This window comes from Manacus candei, unplaced genomic scaffold (genome assembly GCF_025592945.1).
Source record: "Manacus candei isolate 608988 ecotype Guabito, Panama unplaced genomic scaffold, ASM2559294v1 h1tg000050l, whole genome shotgun sequence".
Lineage (NCBI taxonomy): Eukaryota > Metazoa > Chordata > Aves > Passeriformes > Pipridae > Manacus > Manacus candei.
This window is the reverse complement of record NW_026138098.1, coordinates 5,245,168-5,264,382: the sequence shown is the minus strand read 5'-3', so window position 1 is coordinate 5,264,382 and position 19,215 is coordinate 5,245,168. Positions and strand designations below refer to the sequence as shown.

Genomic DNA, 19,215 nt, shown 5'->3' with positions numbered 1-19,215 from the left:
AAAAATAAAGAACCACATAATAAAATGTTATCACAGAAATGGCCCCAGATTAGAAAAGTCACAATGTGGAGTAAAATAGCCATTATTAATGCAATAAATTAGTAGTCTATAATAAAATAATTATAAAAATATGTAAAAAATGTAATAAAAAAGTAGTATTTGACTGTTGTTCTTACAGGAGGATGACATTAGTGGTGAGGTCTCACTGGGTGCCCTCTGCCTGTCCCCACTTGACCATTCCCTCTCCAATAACTAAAAGAATGAATTTACAAATCCTCCTAAAAATAAACAGGAATCTAAACCCAGTAATAGTGTTTATTTCTGTCTCAAAGGTATTTTAACATGTAGTTATCTCATTAAATAACTGAATTCCTCCACGAAGAAAAAGTTACAAAAATCTCAACCTTGAGAGGAAAAAATCCAAACAACTGAACAAGAGGAACAAAAAAAAAAAAAAAGAAAATGGGCAAAGTGCCTGGAGAAAAGCTGCTTTGATTTTGACACATGGGAATAAATGGAAAAAAATATTCAGCTACCCCTTCTTTTAATCAAAACATCTTCCATCTCATGTGCAAATCTCAGCAGCTGAGAAAGCATCCTACTCAATCTCCCCAAAGTGGTGTCAGCATGTTTTATGTAAATACTGGTTAACAAGGGATGTGTGTTTGCAGCAAACATTTTTGGGTTCTGCTTTAGAAGCTCTGGATCTACCTTTGGTGCCAGAGGAGAAACTGGAATTCTGAAGGAGATGTACACAGAGGATATAGGATTATTTTCCTTTAACAGCCAAGATGAGTTTCTCATCAAAGAGCTTTAAGTAGGTATTTAAGAAATTAAGAGGAGCAAAACTTGATGACTCAGCTCTGCATCAATCTGGGGCGTTAAACGTCTCGAAAACAACTTTATCTGCAACGTCCAGAAATAACAGTGGGGTTTGATGACATTCTGGAAGGATTACTAGGGCCTGGGGGACAACCAGAGGAGTGTCACACGAAGCACAGACATAACAAGCTCAGTGGTACAAAAGCACCCTCAAACAGGGATGTCCAGGGAAAGCAAAAAATTGATCTGAGAATTTGGGGTTTGGGCAATGCCAATCCCCTCTGCCCCAGGGCAAGGTGGGCTAGGGCACCTCCTGCCACTGCCCAAGGCAGGGGCAGCTCCACCCCAGCCCTCCCTGGTGTCACAGGCACAGTTCTTCTCATATGAGTCAGGAATAACTGGGTTATTATTCCTCCTGGTCCATTCCCTTACTTTTGGCTTCGAGTGGTGTCTATAAAGACACGACCACCCATTGTAATGCAGCCACCTGAAACACCTCAGAGTCACCCCATAACCATCTAAAACACCCCATAACTATCTAAAACACCCTACAGCCACTCCACAACTATTTAAAACACCCCACAGCCACTCCATAGCTATCTAAAACACCCCACAGATGTCTAAAACACTCCATAGCCACCTCATCACCATATAAAACACCCCATAGCCCTCCCATAACCATCCAAAATACCCTAGATCCAACCCACAGTCATTGAAAACATCCCTTAACTATCTAAAACACCCCATGGCCCCCTGAAACACCCCACAATCACCCAACATCCATCTAAAACACTCCACAGCCCCCTAAAACAGCCCATAGCCATTTAAAACAGTCAAGTCATCTAAAAGACCCCAGAACCATCTAAAACACCCCACAGCCATCCCATAACCATCTAAAACATCCAAAAGACATCTGAAGCACCCCACAGCCACCTCATAACCATCTAAAACACCCGACAGCCACTCAAAACACCCAGACATCTAAAACACCCCATAGCCACCCCACACCCACAGTGGAATCCACTTTTCAACGTCACACTGAAAGCAAGAACAGCTCACAGCACTGGAAAAAACAAGAGTGCAGCACGTGCACGAACACAAACAGCAGAAAAACAACACCCAAGATCAAAGGCTCCTTTTTTTTCCCCTTCCTCTCTTCTCCCCTCCCTCCACAGCTGAGAACCCCCTCAGCAGCTCTGCACCACATCACCACCAGTGCTGGCATAACTTGCTGTAAGCCAGGTCAAGAAATTACCTGGCTTAAAATAAATAAAGAAATGCAAAAGAAAAATAAAAAATTAGGAAAGCAATTTCCAGAAGGAAACATTTCCCTGATGTGATTTACAGCCCACAAATAACATTCTACATCTTCAGTGAGTGGCAGCTCAGGGGCATGAATAGGTAGCTGAGAACAGGCAGAAAGCTATTAATTTTTTACTGGAAGAAGACATTTGTATAACCACAACAGCCTTCACTCAAACCAGCTAAACAACACCATGGCTAGTTCATTTATTTCAGCCTTTGTCTGCCTTCTCTGTTTAGTTTCTAACTTTTCATGTCTAAAAATCTCCTTCCCATAATGGGTCCCTGGGGGCAAAACGGAAGATAAACAAGCCAGAAAGACTGCCTGGGATGAGTGAGGCAGTTCCTCCAGGAGCCAAGGAATGGCAGGTCCTGCAGTCATCACACCTACAGCTCCAGAAAATAACGATTTCCACAGATTTTAGAATGATTTTGCCCAGTGTGGTGGAAACAGAAACATGAACCCCCTCCCTGTCCTGCTGCCGGGTCAGCTCCGAGGCAGTGGACACTGGGAGCACAATCTACACAGTGGGGATTACTGATAAGAGTGAACGAGTTATTTCCTTCAATTCCCTCTTCCACAGCCCATATAATGTAGCTCTACTTCAGAAACATGATAGATTGTGTTAAATATTACTTAAAGAATATATTTTTCCATCCACTGCAAAGTCTGTTCCCAGTATGATAACACGAGGCGCTGGATGGCAATTTCTATTCTTACTCAGCTCAGAATGTTATCAGCCTGAAAGAAAGGTAACTTCCAGATAAGCACATACAATCCCTCATTTCTGAGGCACTGAGTTTTATCACAAGGGGTTTCTCACAATCTCATACCTCAACAGCAGGAAACATTTCAGTATTGCCTTCATCTTCATCCCAGCCCAACCTTTCCTCAACTCCAACCATCCCACGATCAATCAGCAAGATCAAGTAATTGTTTTGTCATCTCATGTTGCTGCAGAGATGTGACTTCCCCCCACATGACTGCCAATGTTCATTATAGATGTGTTTTGATGCCAAGTTCACCTACAGTCTTTTCTTCCTTCTCTTTAAGAATAAACATGATGTGAATAAACTGTTTCTCTGCCTCGGTGCAGAAGAAACTTCCAGCCTCACATATTGAGCCATCTGGAGAGGACTCTTCCTTGGAAGAGTTGGAAACGTGCAGGAAGGAGGACAGCATCCTCCAGAGACTCACAGTGATGCCTGAAGGAGCAGAAATTGGTTCCGAGTTTGTTTTCTGTAACATTGAGGGGATAAATAAAAGTTCCTGCCCTCAGGGAGCATTTCATGTTTGCATTTATACAACATTTCCTTCATTTGAATGTTTTGGATGTGTGCTACAGGGATTTGACCTTTTTACTTGAATGCTGCTGTCCCAATCCCTTTCTGTAGAAACCAGAACTGCTATTTGTCTAATGTGGGAGATGGAAACTCCAGCTTGTATCAGTTTTTGCTTATTTCAGCTATTCTTCTATACAAATATCCCAAAAGAAATGGTGAACTTCATTCCTCCTTGAGTCATTATTACTGCTGGCTCCAGGAGCACATCAGATGTTCACGTTCAAAGGACTGGATAAACAACCAGAAATCCAGATGCAAAACAAAAACTACCAGTGGGAGGGTGAAATGAAAATAGATCAATCTCCTTACAAAAACACAAGATTTCACGTGGACTCTATTTTGCAAATTATGATGAGGAAGGAGTTCTACAATTCCAAGATGAAACCCATAATGGACACTGATATATTTTCTGCGATCTCCCAGAGTTGCTCAGGGCTGAGGATGACAACTAACACAGTGACTCCTGTCACCTCCAGAGTGTCATAACTTCCAGTGCATTACACACATTTTTACACAGTGAAGTCCACAAATGACAGGGTTTTGAAGTCAAAAGACAGATTTGACTCTCCGTGGGCTCTTCAGCTGCCCCAGTCACTTCCACTCCTTAAAAACTGGTGAGCTTTGCCCAGCTTTTGGCACAGACTGCCTCTTTTTCCATGAAGAAAACACTCTCTGTGACTTGGTTGTCTTCAAAAGGCTCAAGTTACAGAGTCTGTCTTTCAGATGAACTTTTCTCTCAAAAACTGGTGGTTGGATGAGCCTCCACAGATGGATTCAGCTATAAACGCCACAGAGCTGGAAATCAACTGGCTTAGAAAGGCCTTTGTTGCTTGTGGGCATCCAAAGCTTCTCTGGGAAACCTGTCCCAGGGCCTCACCATCCTCACAGCCAACAATTCCTTCCCAATATCCCACCTAACCCTGCCCTCTGGCAGTGGGAAGCCATTCCCCCTTGTCTTGTCCCTCCAGGCCCTTGTCCAACGTCCCCCTCCAGCTCTCCTAGAGCCCCTTTAGGCACTGGAAAGGGCTCTAAGGTCTCCCTGAAGCCTTTTCTTTTCCAGGCTGAACACCCCCAGCTCTCCCAGCCTGGATCCAGAGCGGAGGGGCATCAGCTCTTGGAGCATCTCCATGGTCTCCTCTGGACTCGCTCCTGCAGCTCCACATCCTTATATATAACCACTATTTTCACAATAGCATGAATTATTCCACAATACCAGTAAATATTTTATTCCAAGATTAGCAGAAGTGTTGCTCAAACAGAGTCTGCACAGACTCAGTTGGCTCCTGGCTGGTCCTCGTGGGCTACGGGCAACTGAGGTCAACTCAGCAAGAACAGGCAATAAATCTGTTCCATTTGTTGTGCAGAAACATCGTGAAAAGAAAATGAAAACCGGCAGAATTTTTCTTTCAAATGCTACCAGTAAAAACGTTATTGAAGACATCAGTGACGGGAAGGTCTCCCCAAAGGGATGAGCCGAAATGAGGCGTAACATCGCCCAGACACGGCCCGCCCACACACAATAACCACTGCTCAGCATTCTCAGCAAGACAGTTGTTCCTTCTCTTGTAAAAGCAACCTTGGAAAATGCCCCCAAATCTGCTAAATTAAACCCAGGTAGCATCAAACTGCACTGATTTGCTCCAGTGCTGTTCAAGTGCTTTCCTTCCGGCAGGAGCGAGGGATCCCTGCCTGCTCCAGGGCATCCAGGGAACATGAAAGTACATTTGAAAATCTAGTTTTGACAGGCAGCTAGAGAATAATGCTTGCTAATATTATTTGAGGGTAAAAGGAGAAATAGTTTGGATTTATATCTCTGGATCACAGGGCCATGAGATAATTTTAGTCCCCTCTAGGATCCAGGTTCCTCGTTCATTCAGATCCAAGTAGAAGATCTGAAACAGATTTTACATCTGATCCTATCTGGCCAAAAGCTCATGGGCAGACACTCCAGACAACCTCAGACAACAACAGCAGAGAAATTTCCAAAACAAGGAAAGCTAGCTGCCCACTTGGAATTTTCTTCTACTGCTCAGGATATCAGGTCGGATATATTAAAAGCTATTTCAAAATCAAATGCACTGGTAGAGTCCCAGGGGCCCAACAACAATATCCTTTCCCCATTGTCCCGAGTTTGTTTGCTTGGAAACAAAACCCACAAATGATTTTAAGCATTCCAGACGTTTATAAACAGGCCATGCCTTGTTTGTCTGTTCTTCCTACGGGAAGACTCATCAGCATAAATGTATTTTATACATGTTTGCATGAATTGGAGAAGAGAATTAAATAAAATTAATAGGTGACAAGCAATTCAGAAGCAACTTGGGTTGCAGAGATTTGCTACAGAGGTCTCTCATATTTGGGAGATATGAGCAACATCAACTGTCACAAACGTGAATCTTGCTCCATTATTTAAGTTTGATCATGATTAAAATAAATTTAAAAAAAACCCAACCCAAACTAAAGAAACACAACACCACTGCAATCCCAACAACTCCCAAAATAATTTTACTACAACAATTCCCAACTGCCACTACTTACTATCCCAGAACAACTGGAATTTGATTCTGTATTTACTTAAGTCTGAAGCTATTTTAAGTACCCACTATTTCCCAAATTCCTATTACCAAACATCCCATGTTGCAATTAAACAAGAGTTACAGTTTGTAAAGACTCTGATCAAAGAGCAGGGACATGATGCAATTGTTTATATGTTTCCAGGGAGATATAAAAAGCTACAAAACACCTGGTGGTTTTAAGAGGTTCCCATGCGAGTTCTTAAACACGGAGTTCCAAATTCCCCAAATGCCTCTGTGCTTTCTGAGTGTTGTTTCTTTCTGGCCCTGAAAATTAACAGAATCTCTTTAATACCTTGGAAAATACATTAGCTACTGTTCAACTGCTGCAAATCCCTAAGTGGCGAATTCTGACATGCCACCAATTCCCAGCAAATATACTACTACTACTGGTATTTATGTGCTGGATCACTGTAATTATTGATTTGAGATGCTGAAAGCAGCTTAAAAAGTTCCTCTTCTACCTGAGAACACAACATTTTGCTCCATTTATATTCCACAGATACAATTTCTCAACACATATAGAATTAATACAGTATTTTTAAAATAAAATTATAATAAAAAGGTCGATCTTTAAGAAAAGCATTATGCCCTTCTGATCTAATGAGATTAGGAGAAAAATAAAGCTCACACATATAAAACACAACCATAAGCCCCAGATGCTCAGAAGTTTCTATCACCTGCCTTTGGCTCAGGGAAGAGGGACTTCCCTACGGTCCTGCCTTGCCGTTGATGGGATGAAACAAATCAGTGCTGAACACACTCATTTTTCCCCTTGAGCTTTGTTGCTTCTGTCCCTGAGGAAAATTCTGGTTTCTGTGCAGGGATAAAGGTTGCTGTGAGCCCTTGAACCAGCCCCCATGAATAGCCCCAGTGTTCAGCTCCAGAACCCAGCGCGTTGGCCAACACAATGGGGGCTTGTGGTTCCTCAAGGCTGGGCCTACCAGACATCAACAGATGGCCTTGTGTCACCTCCAGGGGAAAACACTCCATAGAAATACAATATTTTCTGTAAAAATTCAGCTTTTTTGTTTCATTCCTGCATGTTGAAGCAACTTTCAATAACTGCCATCAAAGCCGTGGCGTGTCTCGAAACAAAAGGCAGTCGGGAAATCAGGATACCCGAGTGAAAGGTACAGCACAACCAGATCTAAGTCATTAAAAAATGAGGGCAGATCCTGCTCTAAAAATCACTTTTCTGACAAAGTCTTTTATGCACAGAAGGATACACATGCAAGGTGTTCTCTGGATACAGGTTCTCATTATGCAAAGCAGAAATTATGCAAAGCCCATCACCCTCAGCAGCTGCAACTTCTGCTCTGTACCAGGTTACCCTGGGAAGGTGATGAGCAGAGACAGGACCCTGCAAACCCACTCCCACTTTTCAAACCCTGCCCCTAGGTGGGATTTTTATCACCTTGCCCATCTGCCACTCAACCTGGGCATCACCACAGCCCTCACTTGAATTCAGGGTTCTCTTCATCCTGCCTTTCCCCAACAGTTCTGTTCCCCAGCACAAGTCCCTTCCACCCCTGGGAATTAAAGAACAGGTTGAATGTTCACTTCTAATCAAATCTTAAAATCCCACCTTGCTTTAACTTGATTCCCATTCAAACCATCCATGTACTTTGTCTATAAGGTGACTGCTGTTATTTGCATACTAGAAATAGCACAGTAAAAATATTTCATCTCTTTTGTCTTGTTCTGTTGGCTTTGATGAGTTTCTTTTGGTGGGAAGAATCAATCTCTATATATGTATAGACACAAATAGATGTATAAAATATATACATTACCTAACACTGGAACTCAAGCAGTTTATTGCCCTATCTCCCTTCCCTCAGAGAGAGTAACAAGGCAGGACAAGTGACAAGAAGGACTCTCAGTTTAGGGCACAAGCCCACAGGTTGTCCAAATTATCCCTACAATAAGGACAGAGCTTAAGTAAACCAACCTCCTAGTTTCAGTGTACAGTGCTGGAGATCTCACAGACCCAAGTTTACAAACTGGGAAATACATGTAATATTCAAATAGCAATGTATCTAGGTTCCTAGAAGCTTTTATCATGTGACAGTCACAAATAATTTGCTTTTGAAAAACATAAGAATACACTACATTAATCTTGGAAAAAACACAGCATTGAACAGGACATTGAGGTTGATGTGAACAGCACTGTGTCTCCCACATGGATACAACAGTTTGAAAATTTACTCAACCATCAAGTTTCCATTCTGATCATGGCAAAAGCAGTTGTGTTAAATGCACTCAGTGTGAATGCACGTTTCTTATCTACATAAATCCAGCATTCTGTGTGTGTGCAAACACCAAGTGACCATGCAGAGGCAGCCCCAGGGCTGAGCCTGCTCTGCCAGAAAGGGCACGACCTCCTCCCACCCCATCTGGGCCTGGGCCCAAACACAGGAAAATAATGCAAGGTCACACCCACACACTGTGTAACAGCACTACTGTGAGGGGCTACAGAGCTCTTTATTCTCCTTGTTAAGAGGATAATCCAATACTGGGAGCAAGACAGAATATCCCAGCACCAATTTTAACTCTGATGCTCCATGTGCAACACAGCACCTCTTCCCCACTGACCTTAGAATCACAGAATAAATTAGGTTGAAAAAGACCTCTAAGATCATCAAATCCAATGCTTAGACTTCAATTTGTCCATCTTTAATAGAGCATATGACCCCAAACATGGAAGTACTATCAAAAGAACATATTCTTTGCAAGACAAGTCTTTTAGCTTTCTGTGGTCCTTCTAAAAGGTTTTTAAAAGACCATACAGACATTTTCCATGAATCTGCTTTTTAAAAGGCATGTCTTCAAACCAGTCCTTCCACAAAGTCTACTACCAGGTATCTGTCAACACATCAGCAGGTCTGCTGTCCTGACCTTCAAACATCAGCCTCTATTTCCTGGCCATCACAAAACACACCCACAGAGAGCAATAAATGAGGAGATGGCTTTTTCTGTAATAGAGCCCTTCAAAACCTCTTGAACCACATCAGGCCCTTACTTTGTGTTTGCTACAAAGAGGGCATTCCTGTTACCAGCCACGTGGTGGTTATTACAGGGATGAGGATGAGAACTCAGACATTCACTTCCAGGAGAGCAAAGGTAACTATCACACATCTCAGTCACTGACAGCTGTTATTTGACAAGCAGCTTAATAAAAATCTAACCTGGTGGATCAACAAGTGATAAGAAGATTAATTACTTGGGTGCAACAAGGGGTGAGAGAAGGAGGACGGAGTAAGGGCAGGACAGGCACACACCAACACGTGGAGAAATAAATATGTTAAAGGAATCAACAGAAATCCATCAACTTTGCAACACGTCTTTGCATAATAATATGGTCAGTTAAGATGGTAAAAGTTGCCCAAAGCACTGCTGGATGGACATGGGGCTGTGCCACAGTACAAGACAACACCACGGTTTATACTCAGCTCTAGGAGACCACACAAGTCAGTGGAAGTCACTGAATTTAAGAGTCACAAATATATGTAAATTCGGGAAAAAGTAAAAATTTTTTAAAAAGCATATCCCACACCTCAGAAAACCAATAGACAGCTGTGAATGCATTTCTAGCTGAAAAAATTGACCAAACATTGCGTTCCCCCTTTCCCTGGCCCCCAGACAGCTGGGCACAGTCCTGCAAACAGCATCCATCGGGACAGTTCCTTCCTTTCCCACGCTCCGGAGCTGGTTCCGATTACAACTCCCAGTGATGGTAGAGTCCCGCTTTTGGGATGAGGTGCCCTGGGGAAAAGAGCTCAGGGAGGGTCTGTCCATCTTTAAATCTGATTTCAGTAACAGTAAACAGAGCAAAACTGTCCTTAAAGAACATGATCGGCACCAACATCCTGCAGAGTATTCATCAGTGAGAACAGGGGCTTTCAGAACTGTTTACAGAGAAAGTTTTGAGGGTTCAGCGATTTTTCAAGGAAATTATTCAGGTTTCTTCCTTGGAAGATCCTGGTAAATTAGGCCATATTTCAAGGGATAATAGTTTGATGTAGTACAGCAATTCCCAAGCTCTTTCAGTACACATTACAACTCAAGTTACACACACAGACAACTTCTAAATAACTTCTGCAGTTCACTAGTCAAAGATATTAAAAAAAGAAAACGTGAAGAATCTGACTGCCAAGATCATTGTGTATCCCAGGTCAAGCCATGCTGTGCTCAGGTGAAACTTAGAGGGACTTACAGTGGAAATCACGGAATCATTTAGGCTGGAAGAGCCCTCTAAGATCAAGTTCAACCACTCCCCAGCACTGCCAAGCCCATCACTAACCCATGTCCCCAGGGGCCACTCCACAGGTTTTTGGAACACTTCCAGGGATGGTGATACTGCTGCTTCCCCAGGCAGCCTGTTCCAATGATTGACAACCCTTTTGGACAAGAAACTTTCCCTAATATCCAACCTAAACCTCCCTGGCAAAACTTGAGGCTGTTTCCTCTTGTCCTGTCCCTTGTTCCCTGGCAGCAGAGCCCGACCCTCCCAGCTCCCCCTCCTGTCAGGGAGTTGCAGAGGGAGAAGGTCCCCCCTGAGTCTCCTTTTCTCCAGGCTGAGCCCCCCCAGCTCCCTCAGCCAATCCTGGTGCTCCAGACCCTTCCTCAGCTCTGTTCCCTTCCCTGGACACACTCCAGCCCCTCAGTGTCCTTCTTGTCATGAGGGGTCCAAAACTAACCCCAGGATTCGAGGTTTCTCCTTGAAAAATGCTGCATTATAACAGTACCAATTATCTCAGCATCACACCTCCCTAAGTCTGTTTCTAATAGTTTTAAGTATTGCAAATAGGTCATTATTTAAATATAGTCCCCCATTTCCAGCTTTTCCTTTCCTCTTTGCCTTCCCAGAAACATTTAAGTCTCTATGACTTCCTCTCCCCCCAGTTCTGCCGGGAACCAGAGCTGGAGGTGGGAGGTTTGCCTGTGAAAAACAGATTAGAATTAAGTGTTGTATCTGTGGCCTTGAAACGTGCCCTGAGCCAAGTTTTTAATTTGGGCTTTTCAAGATTGATCAGCACATGTGTAATTTAAAAGCCATTTGAAGCAGCAAGCCGGGTAGTTTGACTTAAAATTAATGAGCTTTTGACATCTGCAAACAAAATGATAACGTGAACCCATTTAAACTCATCCCTATATTTAACAGGAAAAACATCTATCATTTTAACTTGCTTACACAAAGGCTTTTCTCCTGCAATATGAAAGCTCTTTCACCACAATCCTGCACTCAGTAGCAATTTGCAAACTTTGCCCAATTGTATCAGATTAGTAGAAAGATAAACTGCAGATAAATTAATATTGTCAAGTAATTAAACAGTTAGTAATTAAAAATTAGACATTGTGCACCATGATTGAATACATTCATGAAACTCAAAGCTAAGTTAAAAAGACTCGGTGCCTGAGACATCTAAGCCCACAGAACATGGGACAAACATTATTTATGGCTTGTTTAAATCAATAGCTCATGAAAAGCACAGCATTGTAGCTCAAGCAATGCCCAGCATATTCCAGCAGAAACTAAGGCTAGGAATGCAAAGGAAAATAATCATCCAAGGACAAACAGCAAAGATGACAGGATTAAAGGGCAAAAGATGGTAAAATGGAATTTACTAAAGGAAATAGGCAAGGTGAAAGAAGGGTTAGTAGTGAAAACTGCTCTGAAGCTGAAGAATTACAGATCTTGGTAAGGAAATATTTACAGAACCTTTATCAAATACACTGAAAATAGGAGGGTCTTTAAGCATCAATTCTCATCCTTGGCTCAAGCTGTGATTACATGGGTTCCTCTCAACACGGACTTGTCTTTTGTCTGGGATAAAAAATTCCATTAAAAGAACCAAGGGAGGTAACAAATACAGGAGTGAATGCCAAGGTAAAAGAAGACCTGGAGCTCAGGGAGCACAGTCCCACCCTTGGGAATACACAGACAGGACACCAGCAGATCTTGGGACACCGTATCCTTTGGGTTTCAGGATCACAAGCCAGGAAGAACCAACTCTCTACAACAAACCAAACTATACAATCCACATTACACCACGTCAATGGGAAAGGGATGTTTAAAAGCATCCTGTTCCCACAGTTCATGCCAGTCTAGTTATGCTGGATGATAATTAAAATTACTCTGCTGCTCTTCAATCAGTCCCTTATAAGGGGCACCGTGATGAACCACAGCAGTGCTCCATTATAGCCAGGCTTCCTTTAGAGGTGATTTCATATGAAAGAGATTGATTTCAGGGAAGAGGAAGAAAACTCAAAACCCACAACAATTAAAGGAACATCCAACCTTGAGGGAACCTGAAATACATTGGTCTCAAAAGGGTAAGATCTTGTCATGAATGAAGAGTTGGATAATTCATTCTGAATTATTTTCTAGTACTCCAGAGCAACAAAACTTAGAAGGAGGAGGTTTCTCCTCCAGCTTCCTTAATTATTTTGTCCCAATCTTTTTCAACTGACAAGTAACACTCTTTTCACTTTTTTCCCTTGTAAATCTGCTATTTGCTCTCTCTTTAAAATTCATAGTACTATTGATCCAAAGCCTTTCCAAGCCTTCATTCTTCCTGGTGATTCCTGTTGGTGCATCCTTGCTTGTGTGTGTTATCTGCAGAGAACAGCTGTTATTGGTACAGCTCCTTCCAGCTGCTGGGACACTCTCACTCTCCTGGTGAAAGAGCTGCCTCTTCTCAACAGCAATAACCCAAAAACTGTCACTTCCACCCTCATATATTTTTTAGTTTATATCTCATGTCACCTCCACCTGATTTAGTTCTGTTTTTTGCTTTTACCTACTCAGACCTCTCATTCCTACCAGAAATTATTACTTTATATTAGAAAGTAAATCTTGGATAAGTCAAGTTTTCAGGACTGAGCCCTTTTTTCCTTTTTACAGAGAGGAAAAAAGTGATAGAAAAATCCACAGCTGAGTTGTGCTACATTTCCCAGTGACAATCAGCTGTCACTGCAAGCAACAAACTACCCCAGCAAATGGCTTTCCAGTTTTCTTTCTTTCCTTAGCCAGGAAACACCTTTGAACACAGACAGATCTCTGTGACCAGCGTTTTACTTTGCCACTTCAGCACTGAATCACTGCCAGGAGCCAAAGGGAAAAGGGCATTTTTAGAGCACTGCTGCTTGACAGGAGATGTGGTGGGTGAGGCATCCTCTGCTGACAACACACAGGATTTGGGCAGTCAAAGGGATGTCACTGATGGAATTATTATACCTGCAGTATTAAAAGGCACAACACTGCACACATGCCTTAAAAATACATTCCATAATGTGAATAACTCAAAAATAAATCCTGTACAAATACTTCAACAAAATGCTGCTGCTGAGCTCCTCCTAATCTCTGTCTTATCAGTATCTCATTTCAGCTCTGGCTTACACAGGTTTTAAGTATATTTGCACAAGAAACCAGAAAAGATATCTAAATTTCAGCAAGGAGTTTGGAATAAATACAGCCACTTTTTTGGTTTTTTACCTTAAATATTAACCCTTATAGGATTTGGAACCCCATTTGGGATTATACAATACATATTAGTCAGGATAAAAACAACACTAGGATGAAACCTTGTGTAGAAGGGCACAGGCAATGAGAAAAAAAGGTAAGATTACAGTTAAAAGGCTTCAGAAAGGCTGCACTGAGCAGCCTGGTGGCTACAGCCACTTCTCATTCAGCCTGAATTCTGCTGCACCACATCACAAATCAGTTACAGCAATATCCCAGTCATTGCCCAGGACAGCTCCCAGCCCACAAAACGAGCACCACCTCCAGGGAACCCCTAAAAGACGCTCCACCGAGAGCACATAATTTAGGACTCTTTAATAATGTATCAATCCAATTTACAACACTTTCAGTGCCGGGGCACCAGGTTATATTTTGGGTTACAGAGGGATTCCGCTTTCATTAATATTGTATCAAGGGATCAATAATGAAATGCCTATGAAGAAAGAGTCCTGCTCGCTGCAGGCACCCCCAAGGGCAGCCCTTCGTTTGGCTGCTCTGCTGCCTCTTCCCAGACCACAAGGATGCAGGAAGGATGCACAAGGATGCAGCTGGAAAGCTGCAGCATCCCAGTGGGTGCTGGATGCAGGGCAAGGAACTGAGCTGGAGTCTGCACAGATGATTCACCAAAGCCATCACACTGAGATGTTCTTATCACACTTTTTACACATGATACAATCAGCCACCACCACTCTGCTGGTCCATTCCTGCCTGACACTGATGAAAACAGCCCCTTCTAGCAAAAACATCTGTTTTCAGTCTCTTCCCCTCGGACATTTTCAGGGTATGTCCAGATACAGAGTAATTCACTTTAACTTGCTATGTAGAGGCAAGTGTTTTACACGAAAACATCATCATTCATTGCTGATGGCCTGCAAGTGCTCTGATCCCACCTTCAGACACAGGATCTCTACATGGTGTTAAGCCCTGCCATAAGTCTATGCTGAAGAGTATTTTGGAGATAAAGACTGAAATACTGTATCACATTTACACAGTGACAGCATCATTCCAAGGAGTGACCCACATAATCCTCAGGTTCTCTATAATTGAGCCATTTCTCCTGCAGAACCTTCCACTGATGGACTGTGCTCCCCATCAACATGACAAATATTCAGTGTTCCTTGTGATCTTCCTGGTTTTCATCCTACACAGCATTCAGCACTTGCCTTGGCTCTTTTTTATTCTTCACTGCTGTACAACTGACCTGCTCCAAAACCTTGAACAAATTTACATGACATCATCAAGCATGAAGAAGTATATAAACACTTTACTGACAACAGCTAGAGAGGGGCTTTTGACAAGGGAGAATGGCTTTAAGCTGAAGGGGGGTAAATTTAGATTAGATATTAGGAAGAAATTCTTCCCTGTGAGGGTGGGCAGGCCCTGGCACAGGTTGCCCAGAGAAGCTGTGGCTGCCCCATCCCTGGAAGTGTCCAAGGCCAGGTTGGACGAGGCTTGGAGCAACCTGGGATAGGGGAAGGTGTCCCTGCCCACGGCAGGGGGTGGAACTGGATGGGCCTTAAGATCCCTTCCAACCCAAACCATTTCATGTTTCCATGGTCACACATACACCTGACTTCTCAGAAAACACCAAGGACATCTGTGACAAGGCAGAATTGCACCACTGCTTTCCTCCAGCTCTATTTCACTCAGCAGCTTGTCAGCCCAAGTCCACCCATTTTCCTTCACAGAACCTCTTAAATGACAGAGAAAAAGGTCACGAGGTAAACTGGTCAAAACACTGTAACACTCTAAAACTAGTTCAGTTAATAACAGAGCTCTACAGCTTTGGCCCCTAAACCAACAGCTCCAGAAATCCAACAAACTTCAATATCCCCATAAGTCACTGATGTCACCTTCCAGGTGGGAAGGTGGAAGAGCCCACTCTGTGCACACAAGCACCACAGCTCCATCCTCTGATCCAGCTCCACGGTAATCTGTGTGGGAGAGGAAGGTCTTACACAGACCTTGAACCCAAACAATCATTTTCCAGGTTCCCATAATTTCAACCCACATGGTGAATTTCTGCCATCACCCAAGTTGTATAAACCAGGACCTGGGAATGCAACAGAGGGTGAGGGAAGAAAAATAAGAGCAAGGAAATCCAGGGATTCAAGACAGCTCTGCTGTCAAAGGTCAACTCTTAACTCAGAGGTGAAAAACCTCAACTGAGCTTGATAACAGAGAGATAAACATAAATATGTGAGGTGGAAACAAGAAGAGAAAGCAAGATACAAAAGTTAACTAGGACCTAAATGTGCTAAAATTACCCACTTTGCACCTGCACTTCACAGGCTGAGGATGAACTGCTGTAGCCCAAACAGCATCAGCACAATGCTCTGAAGCACATAAAGATGTCTGGGTTTATTAAAGGTGTCAGGGGCACAGGAAGCTTTTAAACTAAGAATTCAGATTTTATCTTTGAGTTGGAAGAACATATTCAGTGCATTTCAGGAATACAGAGTGTGCCAGTCACAGCAGAGCAAGGCTGGCTGGTGTGACACAGCTCCTGTACAAGTCCTTTATTTGCAAGCACAGACAGAGCCAATTAAAGGAATCAAACACTACGCCCACACCATTTTGTTTCCTTCATTATTTTGTTTCCCTTCTTCTCCCACATTCTAAAAGAACTGAATGATCCCGTCAGTTGAGAAAACAAACATTTTTACCTTAACTCTCTTCACTCTCCTGATGCAGAGCTCCCATATATGACGTTTGTATCCCCACCAGCACAGCCCCACTCATCTCAGAGACCTCCCCGTCATGGTCTCCACTTGTCCCACCTCCATCCCACCCCCTTTTCTCTCCCAAGTGCCCCCACCCCAAGCACAAAGCAGAGGCAGGTTGTCCCACAAGCCCATCCCACCCTGTCATCAACAATTAGAGATTGTTACCCCATTAGGGACTCCTCCCATCAAAGCCCAACTTCCACCTGGGCAAGAACAAGACCAAGTTGGTGCCCCCAAACCACCCTTCATCTTCCCACACCAAAATGGTTTCATTTATCCCCCAGCAAAACTAAATGGGAACTTAAAGTGCCTCCTGGCATTTTATATCTACATATAAATCTCTTGTAAATCACACCCAGTTTCCAGATGAATGTCATTAATTTTCATTAGAATTCACTTTTTTTTTTTTTAATTTACAAGCCTAAAACACAGAAATAAAGATTGTCACACACATAACAAATATTTTTTTTCCAATTCTGAACCTCTTTATTTCTAGTTTCCAAGGCTTATTATTTAGGAAAACAAGCTCGATAAGAGATGTCATTTCTTTCAACTCAGCAGTCTCTACCCCATCCAAATCAGACACAGACAGCTCCACAGCTGAATACACAGCAAAGCACTTCACTCCATGGAAATAAGCCACATGGAGAGGAACCTCACTGAAAAATTAGAAAAAAAATACGCTACAGCCTTTCCCAAATAAAAAACACTGCAAATATCCATTAACCCTTTCCACAAACCACGATTAAAGTGGAAAATAAAATCCAGTGATGGGAGACAGCTAAAGTCTGGTGAAAGCAAACTAATAAACGGCACAAATGGAAACACAGGAGGTGTAAACACTAATCTTGGCCAAAAGAGACTAGAAGAGTTTGTACACAGCCACATCACCCCTCAGCTCACCCGAGCACCGCGTGTGCCCCTAGCCCCGCTCACCTCAGCAAGGGATGGAGAGAAGATAAACGACTTTAAAGGCGAAGTTCACGCGGCAGCGCCATCCCCGGAGCCGGGAAGAGCCCGAAACACGCACCCCTGTCTCCCAGAACAAGAAGGGCTGCCGGGGGATGCCGAGGGATGCGCCCTCGGCCCGGGGATGCTGCGGGCGCGTCCCGCATCGCCCGAACACGCCCGGCGCGACTGACCCGGCGAGGAGGCACCGGCCGGGGGTGTCACCGCCGGGGTGTCACTACGGGGATGTCGCCGCGGGGCTGTCGGCGAGTTGTCGCCCCGGCGGGGGCAGCGCTGGCTCCAGGGCGGGCCGCGGGCAGCGCCGCGCTCAGCGCTCCGTGCCGGGGGCAGCCCGGGGCTCACCCCCGCCCGGCGGGATCGCGGCTCTCCCGGCACCTGCGGGCGCGGCATCCCGGGTGTTCCCCCGTCCTCCCATCCCATCCCATTCCACGCTATCCCATCCCTCCTTCCCTCTCTCACCTGCGCGGCGGCGGCGGCTCCGCGGGGCCGCTGTGGCCGCTGGGGCCGCGGCCGGGCCGCCCGGGCAGGCGCTCTGGGTCGGGGCGGCGGCTCCCGGCAGGAAATTTCCTTTCGCCGCCGCCGCCTCCTCCCGCTCCGGATCCCGATCCCGCTCCCGCTCCCCGATCCTGCTGCCGGCGCGGCGCGCGCGGCGCCGTCTGGCGGACACCGCCCGCATTGCAGCGGGAGCGGCACCGGGAAGGGGGAACGCGGCGTTGGGGATCCGCTCCTTGTCACCGGCACCGCCGCCACATCCCCGCGCACCGCCCGCGCCACGCCCGCTCTCTGGGAATGCGGGAGTCGCCTCGCTCCATCCCGCGCTCCCGGGGCTCCAGAGCGTCCGGCTCCCCGCGGCCGGCGGGAGCGATGCTGGACCGCCCCCTGTCCGGCATCCCCGTGCCGTTTTGGGGTCCAGGAGTTCGCTGTGGGGACCAAACAGCCCCCAGGATCCTTCCCCTCGTTGCTCACCCCCCCGCTAATGTGGCGCTGTCCTGGGCGGGGGGGAAGGGACACACCTGAGGATTTGGGTACCCACCGTCCCCTCCGACGGGACCTCCGGGAGCCGAAGCTGCACCGGGACTGTGAACCGGGACACGGAGACCCAGAATAGAAACGTCAGGTGGAAAAGTAGGACAGGGAGGAGGGGATTACTGAGGGATAGGCGAGAATCAGGGCGGCTGAAGGCACATCTTGCTGCCTCTTGTCTCCCGTCCCTACAACACGCCTCTCCCAGAGCAAGAAGAGTCTCCCAGCAGAAGAAATCCCTCCTCCAGGAGGAATCCGAGTGATCTGAAAAGCCTCTTCCAACCTTAATGATTCTATGCATTACTTCCAGAACCCCCACACCCATGCACACCATATTTAAGTTTTCCAAAGGACATCCCAGAATAAGAAGAGTCTCCCAGAAGAAGAAATTCCTCCTCCAGGAGGGATCTAAGTGATCCGAAAAGCCTTTTCCAACCTTCATGACTCTTGTGCATTACTTCCAGAACCCCCATATCTGTGCAAACCACATTTATTTTAAGTGTTCCAAAGGATGTCAGAGAATTAAGGGTTGTACAGAAAGACCCATTGGGACAGAAATATCAGAACATCTGTGAATATTTGTGTCTTCTGCAGGAAACTTAATCAGAGCCTAATTATGTCCCTTTGGCATCATGTTGACTAGGAAACAGCAATTTAGGAGGAGGCTAAAATCCTATCAGCAGCCATGGCACTGCAAGTGGGCACAGCACCAGGGAGGTGTTGGGTTTTAATGAACATTTTTGTAGCTCAAATGACTGCAAGTCAGCAATTTTCTCCCTAGTAACCATTTGCAAGGAATTGCATATTAATTTAAATCACTGCTTATATCCCAGCAATAAAGTAAATGGAATTATTATACATATTAGAAAAAATTACCGCGCTTTCTATTAGCACAGAAATTAGAAGTGCTATTATAATGTGGTTCCAAAAT

At 44.7% G+C, this 19,215-nt stretch overlaps 1 protein-coding gene across 4 annotated transcripts in view; it reads right to left on the bottom strand.

The window, feature by feature from the left end:
* Positions 1–17,914, bottom strand: part of PTPRE (protein tyrosine phosphatase receptor type E) — a 96,936-nt gene extending 79,022 nt beyond the window's left edge. Inside the window, exon 1 of one of the 4 annotated variants that reach the window (XM_051801111.1) lies at positions 17,721–17,914. The gene's annotated coding sequence lies outside the window, so the exon portion shown is untranslated. Of the gene's footprint in view, positions 1–6,721; positions 7,027–17,228; positions 17,652–17,720 lie in introns of those variants that run through there. The other 3 variants (XM_051801113.1, XM_051801116.1, XM_051801115.1) reach the window with 3 other exon arrangements.
* Positions 17,915–19,215: the final 1,301 nt, after the last annotated feature.